Source organism: Ambystoma mexicanum, chromosome 5q, assembly GCF_040938575.1.
Source record: "Ambystoma mexicanum isolate Mex_15411 chromosome 5q, UKY_AmexF1_1, whole genome shotgun sequence".
In the NCBI taxonomy this organism is placed as follows: Eukaryota; Metazoa; Chordata; class Amphibia; order Caudata; family Ambystomatidae; genus Ambystoma; species Ambystoma mexicanum.
The window spans coordinates 503797076-503817344 of NC_090933.1; the positions used below are offsets into that span (position 1 = coordinate 503797076).

Consider the following 20269-nt stretch of genomic DNA (forward strand, 5'->3'; position numbering starts at 1 on the left):
GCCAAATAGAAGCTGAATCATAAAAAATAAGTTCTGACCACACCCCTGATACCATGAAACTAAGGCAGACTTTGTAGCCACCAACAACGTCTCAACTACACCCCGGAATTTGGTAACCTTCCATAAGAATACAAGCAATCTATGGGAAAAGGATTCAACTTCTCTTTCCATCAGAAGCCAAAAATAGAAAGCCTTTTTTAGAAGGAATCCCTTATAATTCTCCAACACCGGATAACTAAATCCCCCCCATCCTCAACTCTACGTACCATGATAAATTCTCTGCCTTTTATCCACTTCCCTCAAAAAATCCATAAAAATCCTATCAATGTGTTTGAGCATCTTCTTTGTAAATTTTAGAGGGAGAGATTGTATGCAATACATAACCTGCGGGAGTAACATTTTAATGGCATTGATTTTTGCCCAAAGACTTGGAGTCAGTTTATCCCATCTACGCATGTTCCCTTAATAATGATCTTTTTCAGTTTGTCCACATTATATTCCACTGTCCTAATATCACACAGCAAATAAACAGCTAAATACTTTACCGAGACATCTGCCCACTGACCACCCCAATCCAACAACCTTCTACGTAATGGATTAATTTTCAGTGGAAAAACCACTGTTTCCCCAATTTACTTTTTAGCCAGCTAACTCCACCACCTCTTGTAACATTCCTAAGCAAATTTCCCCCTTCAGCCGGATTCGTTAACACCACTGTTAGATCATCAGCATGCGCTAAAACTCATCACGCTATCCCTTAACTTCCACCCGCATATGTTCCTCTCCTCCCTAATATATGCCAGAAATGGCTCAAGGGCTAAATTGAACAAGGGAGAAAGCGGACAGTGCTGTCTGGTTCCTCTAAACAGTTTGGAAGATTGAGACATAACATAATTGACCCATAATTTAGCCAAAATGTCGTATTGTAATGCACCCATCACATTCAAGAATTGTGGTCCAAAACCCAGCTTAAGTAACATTTTAAAAATGACCAGTTGACACAAACACCTTTTCGGCATCAAAAAAGATGAGCAGAATTTCCTCAGTGCTTGCGCCAAATAAACCAATTATATTCAGCAAAGTCTAATATTATCTTAGCCATACCTTTTGTCCATGAAACCCACTTGCGAATAGCCCATCAATTCCCCCATATATTTCTGCAACCTAATAGCCATGATTTTTCCAAACATTTTCATATCCACATTCAATAGAGAGATAGGTCGATAATTACCACATTTGGTAGGATCTTTTCAGTGTAATGACTGCTTCCCGCACTGCAGGACACAACCTACCATCTGAGAGAAACCGTTTATATAAGGGGCACAATCTAGGAACCAAAGCCGTACTAAAGATTTTATAAAACTCAACTGGTAACCCATCTAAACTGGGAGATTTACCCATGTTAAATTGCTGAATAGCCCCACTTCAATTTCACAAATCCGAGCACCCAAGGCCTCTCTTCCCTCAGACAGACTGGGGATTTCTAGGTTTGCAAAGACATTATTTAACTTCAACTCATCATTCCACAAAGCATCAGAGTATAAAGAAGCATAAAAGGATCTAAAGCATTCACAAATGTCATTACTTTTTAACCTTTATACCACCTTCCCCCGTTTCATCTATAATCTTATGGATAAATGTTCTCTCAAACTCTTCAGCTTGTTGGCAAAGATGCGTCCTACCCTATCCCCTTCCCAACATTTCGGCTTCATAAAATAGAACCCTCTCTCGGCTTGTTCATCCAATACCTCTTTCAACTTACCCTTTGCATCATCCATCTTTAACCTATCCCCTTCCTACTAGACAATGCATACTTCTGTTGTAACCTTTTAAGTTCCGATTCTAGATCTTGAATTCTTTTTGCTTCCTCATTCTGGATTTCCAGTTAATCAATTCCCTCTGAATTGTTGCTTTAAAAGCATCCCACACCAGACCATCCGTAGAATCCAAATCATCCTGATAATAATGTGCAATGGAAGTATTAATAGCCTCACAATTTCTCATCCTTCAGAATAAATATTTTGAGTCTCCATTTAACACTGGTCAATCTACCTATTCTGCGATCTATACTCAATTTCAGCAATGAGTGGTCGGAAAGACATCTTTCCCCCATATCAACGCCAGTTACTTCATTAACCAATCTATCCGAAACCAGTAAATAATTCAACCTCAAATAAGAATTGTGAACCGGAGAGTAAGACGAGAATTCCTTTTCAGTGGGTTGGAACAAACTCCAACTATCCATTAAAGCAAATGCATCTAGGAGATCACAGAAAGCACAACTCAATCTGAGGGCCGTGAACCTAAACGGATAACCTATCTAGAGAGGCATCTAAAACAGTTAAAATCACCCACGAGAACAATCCTGTCACCATTCACAGATCCCAACATCATTCCCTTTTCTTCATGCCGAACATCACCAGAATAAACCGACCGTCATCCATGACTAAATTTTCAACCATCATACCCAATTTTTTACGAATCCGCAAACCCACTACTCGATTTTCCTCAATAGGAGTGCAACAGAACCTTCATAAACTTAGAAGTACCATAAAACTTTTCTGGATGTTCTGTCAAATGTGTTTCTTGCAGAAAGATGACACCTTTCTCGCGCCATAACCTTACCATAAAAAGGTTTCCCCTTCTTAGGGCAGTTCAGCCCTTTAACATTCCATGTCACGAAATTCAATGACCCCATCATTTATAGTAACAAAACAACAAGGTCAACCATATCATCCATAGAGTAGAGAGACTAGCACTTACAGATTCACGCCGCCCCTCTCTAATATTCAAAAGTAAAACATTCTGAATATAATTGTTGTAGATCATAAATACCCCCCCAAACACAAATGACATAAAACACACAAACATAACCCTAATGCATTTAAATTGAAAATTGCCCATGACCTGGACTAAATGATACCGTTTGAAATACTGGGTTCAAACCATGGCTTCAATATTTAGCTAAATTATATGAGCCTGTGGCAATCATTCTCTCACTGTGCATTGTCTGCCAAAATAGGGTTGATTTAGGTTTCATTGAGTTTGCTAAATAAAAATAAATAAATGGCTCTGTGGCCCAAAGCAGAGCACTCCTTTAAACAATATCAGATGCCGCCTACCTCAGGGCCCACAGTCCTTGCCATCCGTCTCCACATCACGTAGTTCCATTCTGGTCTCCACTACCAGATACCCATTGACCAAGGCAAATACATCCGTGACTGAACGCGCCTCACCTCCTCCGAACACCCTCCTTCCTTTTTCCAACTTTCCTCTGTCTTCCGTGTACCGGCTCAGGTAAGCGACGCGTCTCCAACTGTAATGCACGAACTCCCTGGAGCGTCAACATCACATGACAAAGCTTCCTTCACCAATACCATAGGTGCCTTTCTCTAACCCACTCTGTATGTTCCGAGCATTATTCAATTCCAAACACATTCCAATGTCTGTTATTGAAAGTGAAAAATTAACGGATACTGCTCAAAACTATAATAAAAGTTTAATCACTCAGAATCTAAATTTAAAAAAAAAAGAAAAAATGGAGAAATTGAAAATAAAAATGCCAATATGTTTAAAGTCACCTTTTCTTCTTTGAAGGTGCATTCTTCTGGGGCTCAGAGGCAATGCCCATAGGAGACAGCTCAAGATCAGTTAAAAAGGCTTCAGTGCTTTTATGATCTGAAAAGGAGTGAGTTTGTCCATCAACCACTACCCTCGCCGGATAGACCATATAATACTGCATTTTTCTGCTTGTAGCCTTCTCCTTTGCTGCATTAAACAGTCTCCTTTTATCCAGAACATCCTTACTAAGATCAGCAAAAGTTATAATTTTTATGTCCAACCCATGCTAAATCACCCAACTCACGTTTTTTTTTCTTCAGTACCAGTTCTCTAGTGGGGTATCTGAGAAATTTCACTACAAAGTGCCTTGGTCTTTGACCCACAGCTGGTTTCTGGCCCAAGGACTTACGTGTCCTTTCCATCACCAGGGAAATAGATGAATCCAATTTCAAAATTGAGATTGAAGCCTTCTCCAGGAACTTCACAGGGTTTCCATGTTCTTCATTTTCTGGAAAACCAGCCACTCTGATGTTTCTCCTTGAAAAATGTTCCTGTTCTGACAGTTTAAGCAGCAGTTTACCATTTTGCACCTCCAACTCCCTGATTTTGTTATGTAATTTTACAGTCTTCATCCGTGGCTGTCAAATGATCTTCAATTTCGGAGACCTTAGTAGTGGGTGCTGAATACCTCTCTTCAGCATTAATCATCTTAGCCTTTATCTCTGAAATGTTCAAAGTCACTTTAGTGAGAAGCTCCAAAAGTTTATCTCTTGTCTCAATTTCTTCTCTCCCCTTCCGACGCTTTGCTGGCTGTTAAGTTTGTTGAATTCAGATCCGACATTTCTCTCGGCCACAGGAGCAGCGCCTCTATGCTGCCATCTCCTGAGCTTGCAGTTCTAGAATCAACGTAATGTACTTTTAATGCCTGTGCCAAATAGTTTTATTTTTAAGTTTAAAGTGTTTAAAGACTAAAATAATGTTTCACAATTGCTGTGGAATATCGCTCCTTGCCCTAGTCGAATTAGAAGTATTATGCAACTAAATTAAGCAGACCTTTATTTAAATGGAAAACATCCCTTTTTATTCTATTCTCCAAATGCTGAAGAATGGAAATTATAATTAAAATGAATATTACCACAAATGAAGGAAAGGCGCAACAAAACATTCTCAAAGGACATGTAAAGCACGGTTAGGCTGTTCCCTGAAACCGGAGTTGCATGTAAATGTAATCTGTAATGTAGCATGCGCTCGCAAACACTGACTTGGGTCCTGAAAAGCACTTAGCCCTTCTCACTGGCAATGGTGGTTCCTTCATCCCAGAGAGCTAGTCTCCCCATCCCCATGTCCCTAGGAGAGCTGTGCCTTGGGACTGTCTGGGTACGCTTGCAGTCTCGTGCACAAGGGTTGGGACTTTGAAGTTCGGGCTGGACTGCCCGTGTTGGGGTGGGACTAAGCCCGATTTGCATAGGTCTTTCCCTTTTTGTTGTGATGGCTTACAGAGGAAGAGCAATGATCTGGAGGGTTGCCCAGAGCAACAGCAGAGGTTAAGATGCATTCTAAATCTTCCTTCCAGCCATCACCTCTTTTGTTTCACTGGATGATACAAGACATTGAAACACCCATGTTTGCTCTTGGAAATTGAACTGCCAAATAAAGCATGGAGGAAAGTGCGTTCAAGCCGTATTTAATTCTGCAGGTAACTGAAGACTCCAGGAACCAGGCAGGAGACAGAAGGCAATGCTGCAATCGCTGCTTTATTGTAGAGGTACAAGTGGCAGGCAAGTGGTCCACAACAGGTTATTGTAAATGCAGAGACCCACTGCTAAACCCATTCACCAGCAGCCCATAGCTTAACTCCCACCTTTGGAACACCAGCATGCACGCATCATCCACTCCAGCAGGGATGCAAGACATTCAGAATCCACCCAGACTGACAGACATGCATGCATGCATGCTTTACACTCAGGCTCCCACACTCACTTAGGACACTGGCTACGAACTACTAGGCTAAGCATCACTATCAATCTAACTAGTGCTTGCATTCAAGGGGGACAAACCATGCACACAGCAATGCAGGATAAATAGACCCTACGGATATCAGTTATGATATATAAAATGAATCGCAGTAACAGTGCCGACATAAGGTGGTGGGGGTCGGCAAGGTTCAGCTTCCTTTATCCGCATTAATCATGTTCAACATTAAAAAGGCCAGTATCAAACTCCTGGATGGAAAGGCAAGGACTGCACAAGTCTTAACCCAACGCAGCCCCTCACATCAGGCGTCTGCCTAAAGCCATCTCAAGAGTGCCTTCAGCCACAGTGCAATAAAATGTACTGCACAGTTTCACCATCAAGCATTCTCGAATGGTTGGGTAGCTCAGTTACCCAAGCCAGTACCTAACTTGCTTTCATCCTCAATGCAAAAGGAGTCCATGGCACAGTCGTGAAAAAGGTACTGGGTGGGGGGGTGGACTGGTTCTCAAACTTGTGGAGCTCCAACATCTGTGTACCGGGTTCTTGGGCCTGTGCCCCTCCCCTTCACTTCATTGTATTGCCAAGCTTCTGCATCATGAGTGCTATTGTGCCGCTTGCCCCCAAAGGGACTAGCACTGACCCCAAGGTGAGGCACACACTCGGTGGTAGTGTGCCATGACTCCATGACCTTGCCTGTCGGGGGAATGACAGCAGAGGTGTTGACAGCAACAGTGTACTGCCAATCTTCCAGGGCACGCCACACTTATGCAACACCACCCTAAACATCATTCTGGGTTTGAACCGCAGGGCGAGTATCTCTGTGACAGCACAGGGATATTGCCCCTCTTGCCTTAACTGCTCCAAGCATGCCACTTAGTTGCCCAGGGCTCCACCGGGCACACCAGGGACCTCCAGAGAAAGTATTCTGGCCAGCTGTGTCACAGTACGTTCACGTGGCCCCTCTAGGTTCAAGCAATATGGCTCGTCATGCAAGGTGGAGTGCTGCGCCACAGCACTTCCTGCTCACCTGCAAGGCGGTCTGCATCAGGGGGAAGGGGACCCTGGATGCCCTTTCCTCCCCTTGACAGGGCAGGGTGCTTGCCACATGACAACCTGGACACCTTTCGGGCAGAGCCCTCTCTCCCTGGCAGGATTGCAGAAGCAGGTCTGGTGCGGTCACAGTTCAGGAGAGGTTGGAAGTCAGTATTTACGGGTAAGGCAGCACGAGTGTGTGTGTGTGTGTGTGTGTGTGTGTGTGTGTGTGGGGGGGGGGGGGGGGTGGTGGTGGTTGAAGAATGTCCTCCTGTCGCTGCTGAACTCCTTCACAGCCAGGGTCTGCAAGACTCGCAGACAGATCTGTTGAGGCCTGCAGGTATGTCAGACGACATGAATCCGGCAAGAGACATCAGGGAAGGCTGCAGGTGCTCCTTTAATGCAGAGGAAACGCGACAGGGAGGTGCAGGCTAGCCTTGAGCAACAATAAATGCAGTGACCCCCCCTCCCCCAGCCCCCCCACCAGCCAACAGCAGGCCATATCTGAACGATCACTCTACGAACACACCACACAGTTTCACTGGGTATACACATTACTTCCGTCACACATCAAATCCAGATCCCCACACCCATGTAGTTAATGGACATTGTTCAGTTTACTCCAATCTCCACTGCAGGGATGTGAAAACCAGAAGCAAGGTTGAGGATGTAGTTTTTAATAAAAAAAATTTATTTGGTGTTTAAGACCTTGCACCATCTTAATTATAATAAATTATCTTAATAATTCATCAATTATGCAGAGACTTTTATAAAATTCAATTTCATAAAATCATCATGTAACATTACAATTTATCACAGTGCTTAAAGAATTTTTCTACAAATCTAAACGTTAAAACCAGGCATACTCTCACTCATCAATAAAACTCCCCACCACTCTTCTGGTATCCTACTGTTATACTGGGAGAAAAACCTACGTTAAGTACATTTCTAAAGTGCACGTTCACCCGGAGGTATCTTGGCGCTAGGGTAGGCAGAAGGGTGCAACAGCAAAGGACTAGAACAGATGGGTTTTACGGTCACGGCAGAAAACCAAATAGTTTTCACTGGCACGAAGATGAACAATAAGGCTGTTCCAGGTTTTTGCGGCCATCACGGAAAAAGCGTGACCGCCCATCCGGGCCAGTCTAACTCGAGGAACAGCGATCAGAGCCGACAGAGTGCAAGGGCCGGGATGGAACATAACAGGAATATCTTTCCTGTATGTATTCAGCACCTTGATTGTAAAAAGCGCATTGTACCAGGTACAAGGTATTAAAAAGAATGAGCTTCTCAATCGGCAGCCAGTGTAATTATCTGAGCAATGGGGACATGTGAGCATGGGGAGGAGGGCGAGTCACTGCCTGGGCAGCAGAGTTTGAGCAGTTGAAGGCATTTAATGAGGCACCTGAGCTGACCCATGAAGAGTGCATCCACCACGGGGGCCCGAAGTTTAGGTGGAATGAAGGGGAGTACCTTACGCAAAATCCATAATTCAAAATGCCCATATTTACATACAGACGACACCTGGGGTGCCATGGACAGAGGATGAGTGCAGGACACCCAGATTTTTGACTGAGGTCGCTGGTGTAGGGCACGTGCCTAGTGAAGTAGGCCAGAACTCCGGGGTCCAGAAAGAGTGGGGGCTAGAGGTGCCCACCACCAATACCTCAGTTTTAGAGCCAATGAGCTTTAGCCAATTTGTCGCCATCCAGGCGGCAAGATCTTCCAGGCAGCTTCGTAGCCGAGACGCGGCATCAGCCCTGGTAAGGTCAAGCCGAACCAGGATCTGTGTATTATCGGCATACGAATAGTATCTGAACCCATGCGCCAGTATGAGAAGTAGAAGGGGACGAATGTACATATTAAAAAGAATGGGTTAGAGTGCTGATCCCTGGGGGACGCCACAAAAGAGCAGTCCCGGAGGGGAGCAGAAAGGAGGTAGAGACACTGACTGGGTCCGATCAGTCAAAAAAGCTTGGAACCAGTCAAAGACCTGACCCGAAATACCTGCATCGCACAGCCGTGCCAAAAGAGTGGAATGATCTACCGTATCAAAGGCTGTGGATAGGTCCAATAATAATACCTCTCCCACCCCACCCTGGTCGACTGACTGGGAAAGGTTGTCCATTACAGAGTTAAGTAGAGACTGTTCCTCTTCCAGGGCGGAAGCCAGACTGGAAGGGATTGCAACGCTCACCTGACTCCCACGGAGGCGATGGCCTTGTTTGCGCTGCTGTGACCTCTTCTAAGGTGATGCGCAGGGTTTGGAAGACGGACTGGACCGGGCCCCCAAATCTGGCTTGTCTGGCTCGCAGAAGTATCCTTCTGTAGGCGAAAATAGGGGTTTAACTGTCTGCGGGGTAATGCAATCGGCCTCCCACTTTCCCCTCTCACCCTCCTCGAAACCCTTCTGTGATTCCTCGTAGCGTCTCACCTTAGGGTCTTGAAGGACGAGCTCTCCATCCTGCTTCTGATGCAGGGGCGCGTTGGTATCCAGTTACTTCACTGGATTTTCGGATTGGTGAGAACCAAACTTGCTTGGCTTCCAGGTAAGTTTTTTTGATAAGAGGTTCCCCTTGTGTCCATGCATTAATGTACTAATGCTAGTGTCTTTTTCCCCATAGGGGCCGGGGTACGGAATGCCGGGGAACAGGCACCGACTGAGATGAGAGGTGAAATCCTTGTAGAAATCAGGTAAGTCTTTAATGAGCGTTTTTTGGTAATGTCTTTTCATTCGCTCATTAACGCTGATGTCTTTTTTTCCCCTTAGGGGCCGGGGTCCAGAAATGCCAGGATGCGGCGCGGACCCGAAATGAAGAGGGAATGAATCAACTGGTAAGTCTTAACATGGAGATTTAGCTTTCCTTATTCCCTTCTCTCTCTCACCTTTTGTTCTGGTCTTTTTCTCCCTAGGCGCTGGGGCGTGACTGCGAATCCGGATGATCGCTGCTGAACATGGAGGCGCCCTGAAAAGGTGAGTGGAATGCGGCGCTGCAGCGATCGACGCGATGAGCTTTTAAATAAAAGTCTTCCTCTTCAGGATTGTCGGCGAGATGTCTCCGGGATGCGGTTTTAGCAGGTAAGGACTTTTCCTTCTTCTGTTCTCTTCCTTTGCAGACGATCCAGGATGCTGGCAGGCGTGGCAGAAGTCAGGATGCAGGAGCAGACACGGTGAGCGTCCAGCTGCTAGATGCAGAACAACGCGAAGCACGTGTGGCTGTTCGGGTGGGGTTTAAATAGCCTTGGAAGAAGTTCCAGGTATGTATCCTTCCTCCAATCAGGTATGTATCCTTCCCCGACCACGCCCGGATGGTAAATTAGTCCCACAGGTAAAGTAGTTCCTTTCAGGCCTCAAGGAGGCCGGGATCCTGCAACATGGTCTGCATCAGGTAAGTGCACCCAAGCACTCCCATAATGAGCCTGGCGCCAAAGGGCCCCTATATGGGGTTGCTGGGTCCTTCCTTGGGGACTGGATGTCCGCTTTCGGGGACGCAGGGCTTGAACCGGCTCCCCGGGAGCGGGCATCATGACAGGGATAAAAAAAAAAGATGATTCCAAGAAAAGAGGAGAGACCAGAGTCTCAAGCAACTTCATATTGAACGGAAGCAGGGAAATAGGCCTAAAATTAGCCATTACCTTAGGATCGAGAGTGGGCTTCAGCAGAGGAAGCACCAGTGCATGTTTAAGTTGGCTAGGGATTATACCAATTTGAAATTAGTTGTTGATCGCAGCCGTAATCTAGGGAGTAGCTCAGTAGCAGCATCTTTAATCGGTGAAGAGGAATGGCATCTGCGGGGGAGGCAGATTTGAGGCCACAAATGGCTTACTATGTCAGAAAACACAGATAAGGGCGACCAAGATGCCATAGGGACCGCAAGCCGAGGAAGGGTCTGACAGTCAATAGTAGAGGAGCCAGCTTTAGCAATATCTGCACGTATACCTTCAATTTTAGAAGAGAAAAATGCCGCAAGGGAATCGCAGAGACCTTGAGATGGAGTAATTGCAGAGTCCGTTTTTGTAGGAGCAGAGAGGGAGTTGACCAATTCAACAAGGGCCCTGGGTTCATTTATGGTTGCTTCAATCTTGGCCCAAAAAAAGGTCTTTTTAGCCAGGACAATAGACTGGGGATAGTTGGTCAACAGGTTGCGAAAGGTAAGCTTAGCTGTAGGAGAGTAGCCTAGCCTCCAGTTCCTTTCAGCTTGTCTGCAAGCCAGCTTTTTAATTTAAGTTAGTCAGAGAACCAGGGCTCCAACCTATGTTTAGTGCCTTTGGACAGTCTAAGCGGGGCCATAAGATCGGCCACTTCCAGACATTTAAGACTAGACAAAGTGGTAATGGTAGTAGTTTGGGTCTGGGGGTGAGATAGGAATCCTACTGGCCAAGATGCGTCAGGGGGGCGCCAGAGAAATAAGTAGGGTGCAAATCGTATCCCGTGCTCTTTGTGGCACACCCATTTCAGAAGTTTATGTATCCAGTTTAGTGTGCCCACCCCGGGCACAGACGGGCTTGCCCTAGGTGCGCCTTCGGCACGCTCCCGGTGTGCCCATCCGCTGAGCAGACGAGAGCACCGGCACATAAATGCCTGGAGAGTGTCACGTGGGAGCCGGGGAAGCTCAGCCCCACAGACACAGAAAGAGGACTGCGTAGGCACTAGTATTCACGTAGCAATAAGTAAAGAAACAATCAGAAGGTAAGCACACGTTTCCTAAAAAACAGTAAAATGCAGTTAGTCAAAAGAGGCTGCAAGGCTTTATAATGGGCCCCTCAGGACACTTCACCTTCTGCCAGGTACTGTGTTCGCATCCCGGGCAAGCCTGTGCAAAATAGCAAAAAGTGCTGGAGTGTTCATCACTGTGCAATACCTGCGTGTCAGATATTTAACTTATGGTGTATTTTTTGCGAATAAAATGTCTTTGGTAGGATAAAGGTTGTCGAAATCGCAAAAACTACACTGTGATGACTGCTTGGGAATTTACTCAAATATCCTGGGAGGTCATTAAAAAGGTCTAGAGTCAAAGCTTTAAAAATGAAACATCTTATATTCAATATTTTCCTCCCCCGTCTCAATCCAGTCCATCTGCCATAACTTCCTTTTTACACTGGTTGAGTTATCTGTTAACTCAGTTTCACGTATCCTCCCAAATATGCCTGCACTAATTTATATCAAGCTGGATTTATCCCAGGCCAATCAACGCAAAACAATTTGCGGCGATTGTTCACACTTATGCACAATATGGACCCTAGCGTCCCTACAGCGATTGCGGTCTTGGATAGGGAGAAGTCCTTCGACTCTGTCGAGTGGCCCCTTCTTTTTGAGGTACTTAGGCGCTCAGGATTCGGCTTCACATTCCTCCACTGGATTAGACTGTTATATACCGCCCTGAAGGCAGCCGTATACACAAACCGGTTAGCATCCGATTACATTTATCCAACATGGGGCACTCGTCAGGGATGTCCCCTCCCCAATTATATTTGCCCTGGCAATGGCACCTCTGGCCTGCCATATCCACGAGTTACACACACCGGGGCATATGAATACACTCGCACCTTTCCATTATCTCACTATATGCAGATGATATATTATTATATATTTAACATCCTATGCTGAATCTCCCACTCACTGACAGGAGAATACCAGATTTGGACAGCTCTCGGGGCTGAGAATCAACTGGAAAAAAAACAGAAGTGCTGCCCTTGACCCCAGGGGTACAACAGGCAGACATGGGGTGGGGCGGGGGGTGGGGAGGAGGAGACTTCTGCTGGTGTCCCCAAGGTATACGCTATCTAGGCATCATGGTATCCATGAAGGTAGGGTACCTATATAAAGGGCAACTACATAAAAGCACTTGAACTGTTGGAATACAAAGAAGAAACATGGATCCTCTTGCCTATGTCACAGGCAGCCGGCATAGCACTAGTTAAAATGGTTATTTTGTCCAAAGTACTCTAGATTTTTAACATACTGGTCTGGCCCCCTACACACTACAGGACACAAGCCAAAAGTCTAATGATCCGATTGGTATATCATACGATACTCTCATATTGCCATATGAACAAGGCGGGCTGGAATACCCTGATCTATATTTCTACTTCCTAGGAGTGCAGGATGGAAATCGCCCAATGCAGACCACCCCCCCACTCTCATTTGGCTAAACCCGTTGTGAGCCCAAACGACCTGTTAGGAATTATATGGGGCAACCGGGATAGAACAGCCCAGAATGAGGTCCAACCTATAGCTGTGACATGTAGAGCATGGGAACAATTAGGGCGCATCCTGGACACCGACACCCGATACCTCCCTGACTTCCCATTATATACAGTCTTTGGAATCCCACTAACGCACGAGAGACCATTCCAGATCCACTTCCAGAAATTAGGGATCCAGACGCTAGGCGACCTAGTCCATGAAGGCCAGTTCATTAAATGGGAAGACTTATAAACGAAAAGAGGAATGTAATGCAGTGACCATGCTGTTATACTTCAGGCTCAGGGCGACATTGAAAACTAAATGGCCCAGATTTTCGCAGACCCCACCCATCATCCGGCTCTTCAATATGGGATTAATCCTCTATCCACTAGGAAACTGGCGTCAACCATATACCAAACGTTGAGGTGGGGAAGTGATAGCCCTTTAGGGTTACCTGGGAGAGAACGTTGGGAAAAGCGTTAGGAAAAGCGTTAGGAAAACTGGAAAATGGTGAGCCTGCAGACGTGCAACCTGTCATTGAACTGTCGGTTCAGGTTAATACAGTACAAATTCTTACATCAAGCCTACTACTCCCCAACCAAACTGAACAGGCTTTTCCCAGAGAGAGATCCCCAGCATGTAGACGCAGCAGATTTTTATCATGTATCCTGGGTATGCTCACATATCAAACCCTTCTTGAAGAAGATTGAGAAGGCAATGACAGCAATGTTGCTGACACAACAAACCTATACACCCGAGCTGTGGCTCCTAGCATTGATCTAAGAAGGTTCCTGTTCCGAAAAGAAACTACTGGGGATGGCTACGGTAACGGCTAGATGCTTGCTGGCCAGGTCATGGGGGAAAAGCAATGCACTCAGGTTCGCGAGATGGCTGTACTTCATGAATACTTGTGAGCAGAGGGCAAGTCGTTATGCCCAAACACTCCCGGCCACTAACCGACAATTGGACTAGTGGCCCACCTTTCGACACTATTACTCAGAACTACAACATGATATACAGGCATCTGGGGATGCCCTGTAACAAATTAATCTGATTTAGGGAAAGAAGACCACATCAGCAGCGTTCAGGGAACACAAGGATTATGAGAGACGCATCATAAGCGGGCTAACCACTGGGAAAGGCTACTTACCCATGAGAGATGGGCGTAACTCCCAGAGGTTGTCGGATTAACTTCCTGAAGGGACTATGCAACTGGAATGACACTGAAAGCATAATATGTATAGTCGGACACGTGTAACCTATATGAGATATGCACCTAGAGCCGAGGGGGATGGGAGGGAGGATGTATATGTTGACTTAACTGGTATTAAAACCACTTTTTTAAATAAAAAAATAAAAAATTTAAAACGTTTCAGGCATGCCCAAATTATCTAAAACGTTGCAACAAGCACATTTCCAGTCATCCATTTTCTGCAGCACAGACCCAATAATTGGAAATGGAAGACAGACATCTTTGGCTAGGCATTTCCTATATAACAACATCTTCCACACTACCATAACAGAGAGAAGACTTAATTTGTGGCGGATAACCTGGATCGGGACTCCACGAGGCAATGCCAGCACTCATCCAAAGCAAGCCCTCCAACTGGCCAAATGGAGGTTGGCATTCCAAATGCTGCCTCATATCCATAGGTTAGTATAGCCACTACTTGTACAATTCTATAACTGGGATCAATGAATAACAGCAAAGCCTTCTCAACAAGGCACATCACTGGGCAATACATGTTTTGCCTTTGTTCTTAGGAGTTCGCTCTTGGGGCATCAACCAAACTAGTGTTGACCAAATATGTATACATGTCTACATTTAGTAGAATCTCCCTATTCAATTGCCATCACTTGGCAAATGGTTAAAGGAGGATTGGACACAATTTATTACCATTAACCCCAAGTCCATTCTGATCTACATATAGTTGCAATACATCAAGCTGGCACTGCAGGCCTATTGGCGTCTGGTCCAAGAGCACCAAATAGTCTGCATACAGCAACCAGCTCAACACCCTGCCATCTAGTTTCAGTGGGAATGATCCAACACTTCATATCACACCTGGGCGCAAAGCAGAGTAGGTGTTAAGAGACAGCCCTGTTTTTACCCTCTGCCAGTAGTTCTAGGTCTGGATAAGCATCCAGTTCGGTTAAATCTTGCCCTCATCGATGTACATGAGTATAGGGCCCTTATTGCCTCTAGTAAGTTGTTCGGACAGCCACATGTTTCCATTTTGGACCATAAATGTTCTCTGTTCACACTAACAAACAAGCCTGGGCCAAGTCGATGTATGCTAGGTAAATCCACAACTTATTTAGAAGTACTCTGGTTTTCATTACATTAAGTAGGAACACATTAAGTGCCATACCCACTCCCCTCACAAATCCAGATTGAAAAACATGTCAGCCAGAGCATTCCACCCACTTGTTCAGCTTTGCCAGAATAAGCGGGGCAAAAACTTTACCTGCCACATCCAAAAGGGCGATAGTTTTTGGGTTCCGCCCTATTGCCCTTACTGAAAACCGGTAGGATTATGGCCGTCTTCCATGATGCTGGTACTTCCCTCAATTGATCACTTGCCCAAACGCCAGCAACAAAAATTCAGCCCACATGTCCAGTTTCACCTTCATCATAGGATTTGTGATCCCATATGGGCTAGTGCATATGACCAACTCGCTTTTTTAATTAATTATACCAAGTCGTCCTATTCTATCTGGAAAGACCATTGTGTAGTAGTGAAATCTTCTCTACAACCTTGCCCGAGGTTCTAAATAGACTTGTAAAGCTGGTCACCCAGGATTCCTCTGAAACTGCATTCGTTTGGAGCACAAGCTGCAGAGATTCTAGTGAATTGATCAATTGCCATATTTCCCCAGATCGTTTCTTTCCTAGGTTTCTCAGCATCTTGTAACATCATAGCCCTATGCAACCTCATCTAGTTCTTATATTGTTGCTTTTTATTCTTAATCCCAACCTCCATTTTCGGCCCTTTAATTGCCTTCATGTGCTCAATTTATTTATGCAGTTTTTTCCTCTCCATCGTTTGGTCAAACTTGTGCCTAGGGTGAAACATCCAAATCTACCCAAATTGGGAAATATTCAAGGATGTGTGTTCCAGTCAGGCCCTTCCAGTTATATACTCATTGCATCTCACTTTAAGTGCAATGTCATCTCTGGGTTGCATTCTCAAATCTGTTCCCATACTGGTTGGCGTCTACTTGGTTTTCGTAGTAGGAGTTTTCTACGGTTTCCAAAGTTCCCCATGTCATCTGTAGAAAATTGCTGTCACTTCACTGATGAAATCACTTCAAACCTTGCGAACAGATGGCATACACTTCTCGAAATGAATATGTAGGCCAAAACTTCAAGCTGGGCTCCCCTTTGCCAAATTGGACGTGCTGGCAAATCTCCCACTACCTGCCCGTTGGATTTGAAGATTCCTGGGTTCCATTTCCTTTAACAACCGAACACCGCCTTTTCCCCAGGTTTAGAATAGGATCTCTCCTCATCCAACGGCTTCCCCATTTTGTAAAATAGGTGATGTTTAATCACCACAGACATAGTATTCGAGATTTGCACGGTCATCAATTGGGTCCATGAGGGGTTATGCAAACTCATGATCCCCCATCCCCAAAGGATTTGAATACACATTAAAAACTCATATAGATGTGCCAATCTCACTCTTGGTAACTCGGCAAAGTGTTACCATCTGAATAAAAGGGTTGAGATTATGCATTACTTCAAATACCAGACTGCTTCTAATGGCGACCATGAGACCTGACGTCGGTCTTCCGTGCTGACATTTTACTGCAAGTTTAAAACATGAAGAGAATCCATGAAGACAAAGGACAGAATGCAGCCATGTCTCTTTTCTTACCAAACAAATGGGTAAAACCACTTCTGTGCCAAGAACCCATAATTATGGGTCTGGATTTAATGTGCTCCTGTAGTGAATTCCTTTTTTCCCCCGCCACCCAGGCCTTGGAGAGCCAAGCCAACAAACCCTATTCAGTATTGAGATTCCAGTCTTGTGTTACAATAGTTTGATTTCTTCACTCCCTGCACTAAATTAACATATCTGGAGCAAATGCCAATGTTCACAAGTTTCCTTTTGTCGCAATTCATTGCAATAGGAGTTTTGGGCTCCAAGCCTACCAACAGATTTTCCAAATTGTACGTTCTCCCTTTGTATGTTATTCCCTTCGAATTCCGTTAGGTCAAATCCCAGAGGCAATACATTTGGAGTGGCATCTAATAGAGTTTGCTTAATCAGGTTTGAATTCAAATGGATCAGTACTCTATCGAACGTGCTCCCACTCAAACTCAACTAATGCAATGTCTCAAGAATTTAGGACTATAGTGTAGGAGCTTTAGAACATTCGCGCAATTCATCATTCATGCATCACCTCTGATTAGCAAGCGATTTGTCATACTCTACCTTTATTTCAAGAGTGTTTATTCCCCTAGTCATTTGAAGGTCTTCTTTGAGGCCATCCAGAGGTCTGTTCTTTTCTCCAGCGTTTACTTTTTTTGTCCACCGCCAGTCTTTTTTGCTCTAATGTAAGAAAATGTCTTGTTGGATGCGGACTCCGGGGGGGGGTCGTACTTTAAACATCTGTCCTCTGAACCTGTAATTGTCCATAATAGGGTTTCATCGTTTTAAAGTCACAAGAAGCCACCTGGTTCAACAGCATCTGCTTAGGTGGAATTGTGTCATTGTTGACAGTCTGCTGAAATATTCATGAGCTCTCCAATGACTTACTCATCTAATGTTCAAGATCTTTCTTGGCCCAATGGAAGTAGGTTTCCCTCAAGGGATAAGGGTTCTGGTTTCGATTAAATGTTCAGATAGGGAGGTTTCCACACTTTGTTAGGTTTCAGCAGCTCTTGTTACGCTGGGTTTTCAGGCCTGGTCTCCTTTTCTTCTTACACAAGAAGATACCATAGTCTCTTGACCAAACTGTGGAATCATCTACCTCATTTAAGTACCTGCGTTCTTGGTCAATTTCCTGATCAAAAACTATCACCGGGGCTTCCTCTGTTACAGCCTCTAGTACTCTCTCCCCTACCACTTAGGGAGAATTAATTGTAAGCACTGAGGTCACGTTCCATATTTTCTCTCGTTTCAGTTGCAGACGGATCAATGTGTTCCATATGATGTTTGTGAGCACTTTTTCAATCTTTCATTAATTATTGAGCCCAATAATTGATAGATTGTTGTACAAATAGATTCTATATTTTAGTCAGGGCTCGAAGAGAGCATGGTCACAAAGCCTTCAATAAAAAAACATTTCAGAATGGAGCATTGCCAATAAAGTAGCCTGATCTTTTAGGTTGCCATTTACAGACTGGTATAATTTTAAGAATGGCGCCATAGTGGAGGCTGACATTATGTTCAAACCTCGTCCCAAAGGGTTCAGCCTTTCACCAGTGTGGTTGCTTGATCTGCTCATGCGTTTTGGTGTAGTCTCCTATGAGATTGAGCTAACAGAGCTCTTAGTCACTCTAAGCTGCAGAATGACTCAATATGGTCATCCAAGGACCCACCCTTGCTGTCTGCACACAGGCTCTCAAACCGATCATCGACCAAGGCACCTTCTTGGGACTTGTAAGAAGTGTATATTTTGTTCCACGTGAGGTGTAGATGTTGATTCAATCTTCCCTAGACAGTCCTGCCCATTTCTCTTAATTTTCCCTCACTCAGGGAAGTTGCACTATTTTCATCACCAATCATGGGAGCGATTTGGGAATAATCACGAGTTAAGTCAGCCAGCTTTGTTGATTCTGGGTCGTGGGCTAACGATCTCATGGATTACATGTTGAAGTGCAAGGCACAGATTAATGCTGCTCAGCTTCCATCCTAGCAGTAGTTTCCAAAAACACATCCTCCACTGCACCTTCCACATGCCCGCCCGCATGTTCATCTAGGACAGCTGATGTACCAGCGCCAGCTGTTGATTTTAAAATATATGCAGTGATTTTTTACTCATCCCTGTTTTCAGGAAGGTCCCGATTGGTTCCCATCAGGCATGCATCAAGTGGGCTTGCGTGCTGTAGAACGCCTTTGGCTTTTTCTGCAGATTCTGCCATAGAGGAGCCGCTTTGTGGTGCCCCAGAGAGGGGAGGTAGAAATGTTTTCCTGCAGTCCATTAACATTGATCATAGGCGTTGCCGTGGTATCCTCACGGTTCACGACTTCCCTCGATACCTTTGCTTCCAAAACACCCCAACGCACATCAACGATAAATTCCCCCAGCTGCGTCCTCCCATGCCCCCCTGCCTGATTCCAAACATTAGGCAGTGCACTCGAGCACTAGAGGGGACTTCGAGGGTTCAGGTCTGGACAGTTATAGTCCACAGCCGGTGGAGTTCCGACTTCCCGTAGGTACTGGATCTCTCCCCACATCATTAGAACCCTCCTCAGCATTCTAAATGTAGTGTAGTGCAGAACCTTATTGTGCTGGTATCGTCTCCTGGTGTCCACATCAAGGAGCCTGGTGTCCACATCAAGGATCACCTCTCGCCGATCTGACCAAAAGAAAGGACTATAACCCCTGGTTCAGGTAGTGCCCACAACAGGCACCTGAGGGAGACATACATAAAGAAAAACCCACCATAACATGCAGAGTAGGATTTAGAAAGACCTTGCAGGGGTTTTATTCACACGCATAGCAAAGGAAGTATATGAAAAAACATTGTTTGCAAGTGGCGTACTAAAGGGCTCCGTTCCTGTTCTGCACCTGTGGGGTGTTGGAGCTCCCCATTCCAGCAGGGCAGCGAATTGACATGCTACTTTGTATGCATTCTGGGGAAAATAAGTAACCTTACTCTTGAATCTTTAACCACTTCCATAAGTATTGGCAATTACAACAGGAGACTCACTGAAAGTCACCAATGGGCAGATCATGGCCCACCTGAGGAAGTAGAGTAAAACCGACTAGGTTTGCCGTATTAAAAACATTACGCTATCCATCTGCTGTTTACCTAGCTTTTATGAAGCAATGCTCTGGACATTGGTGGCAGAGTTTGAGAGAGGTAGATGACATTTCTGCAAAGGCTACACGAATGCCGCAACTTATGCAGTCTATGCCTGCAGCAATGCTTCCTGAGAATGGCAAGGAGTAAATAACCAGCATTCTTTACCTGCCTCAAGGTCAATTATGCTGCTCCAACAAATTCTCCAAAGCAGACTAACCCGAAATTACAGATTGCGTTCAGATCATTCCGATTGACCCCGCCCCCTTACTCACGCCTAAATACATTTAAATTGAAATGCAGGTAACACACCATCTCCAGCTTCAATATATTGGTTATATTGTTTATAATTTACATGCTGTGTTATATTGTTGTATATAATTTACATATTTTGCCCAGTATGTTGGGGGTCATGTCGTCGTGCATTGAAACAGGTCATCTTTCAAAGTTAATTTACTTTCAGTATGTGGCTCCTGCCCAGCCAGGTGCATTATAATGTAAAGCTTATGTATAGGTGGGCTCCTCTGTGAAGCTCA

At 44.9% G+C, this 20269-nt stretch overlaps 1 protein-coding gene across 1 annotated transcript in view; it reads right to left on the reverse strand.

Moving 5' to 3' along the window:
* LOC138497475 (maternal DNA replication licensing factor mcm3-like) overlaps positions 1–20269 on the reverse strand; it is a 345395-nt gene that overhangs the window by 21651 nt on the left and 303475 nt on the right. The gene's annotated exons all lie outside the window — the stretch shown is intronic.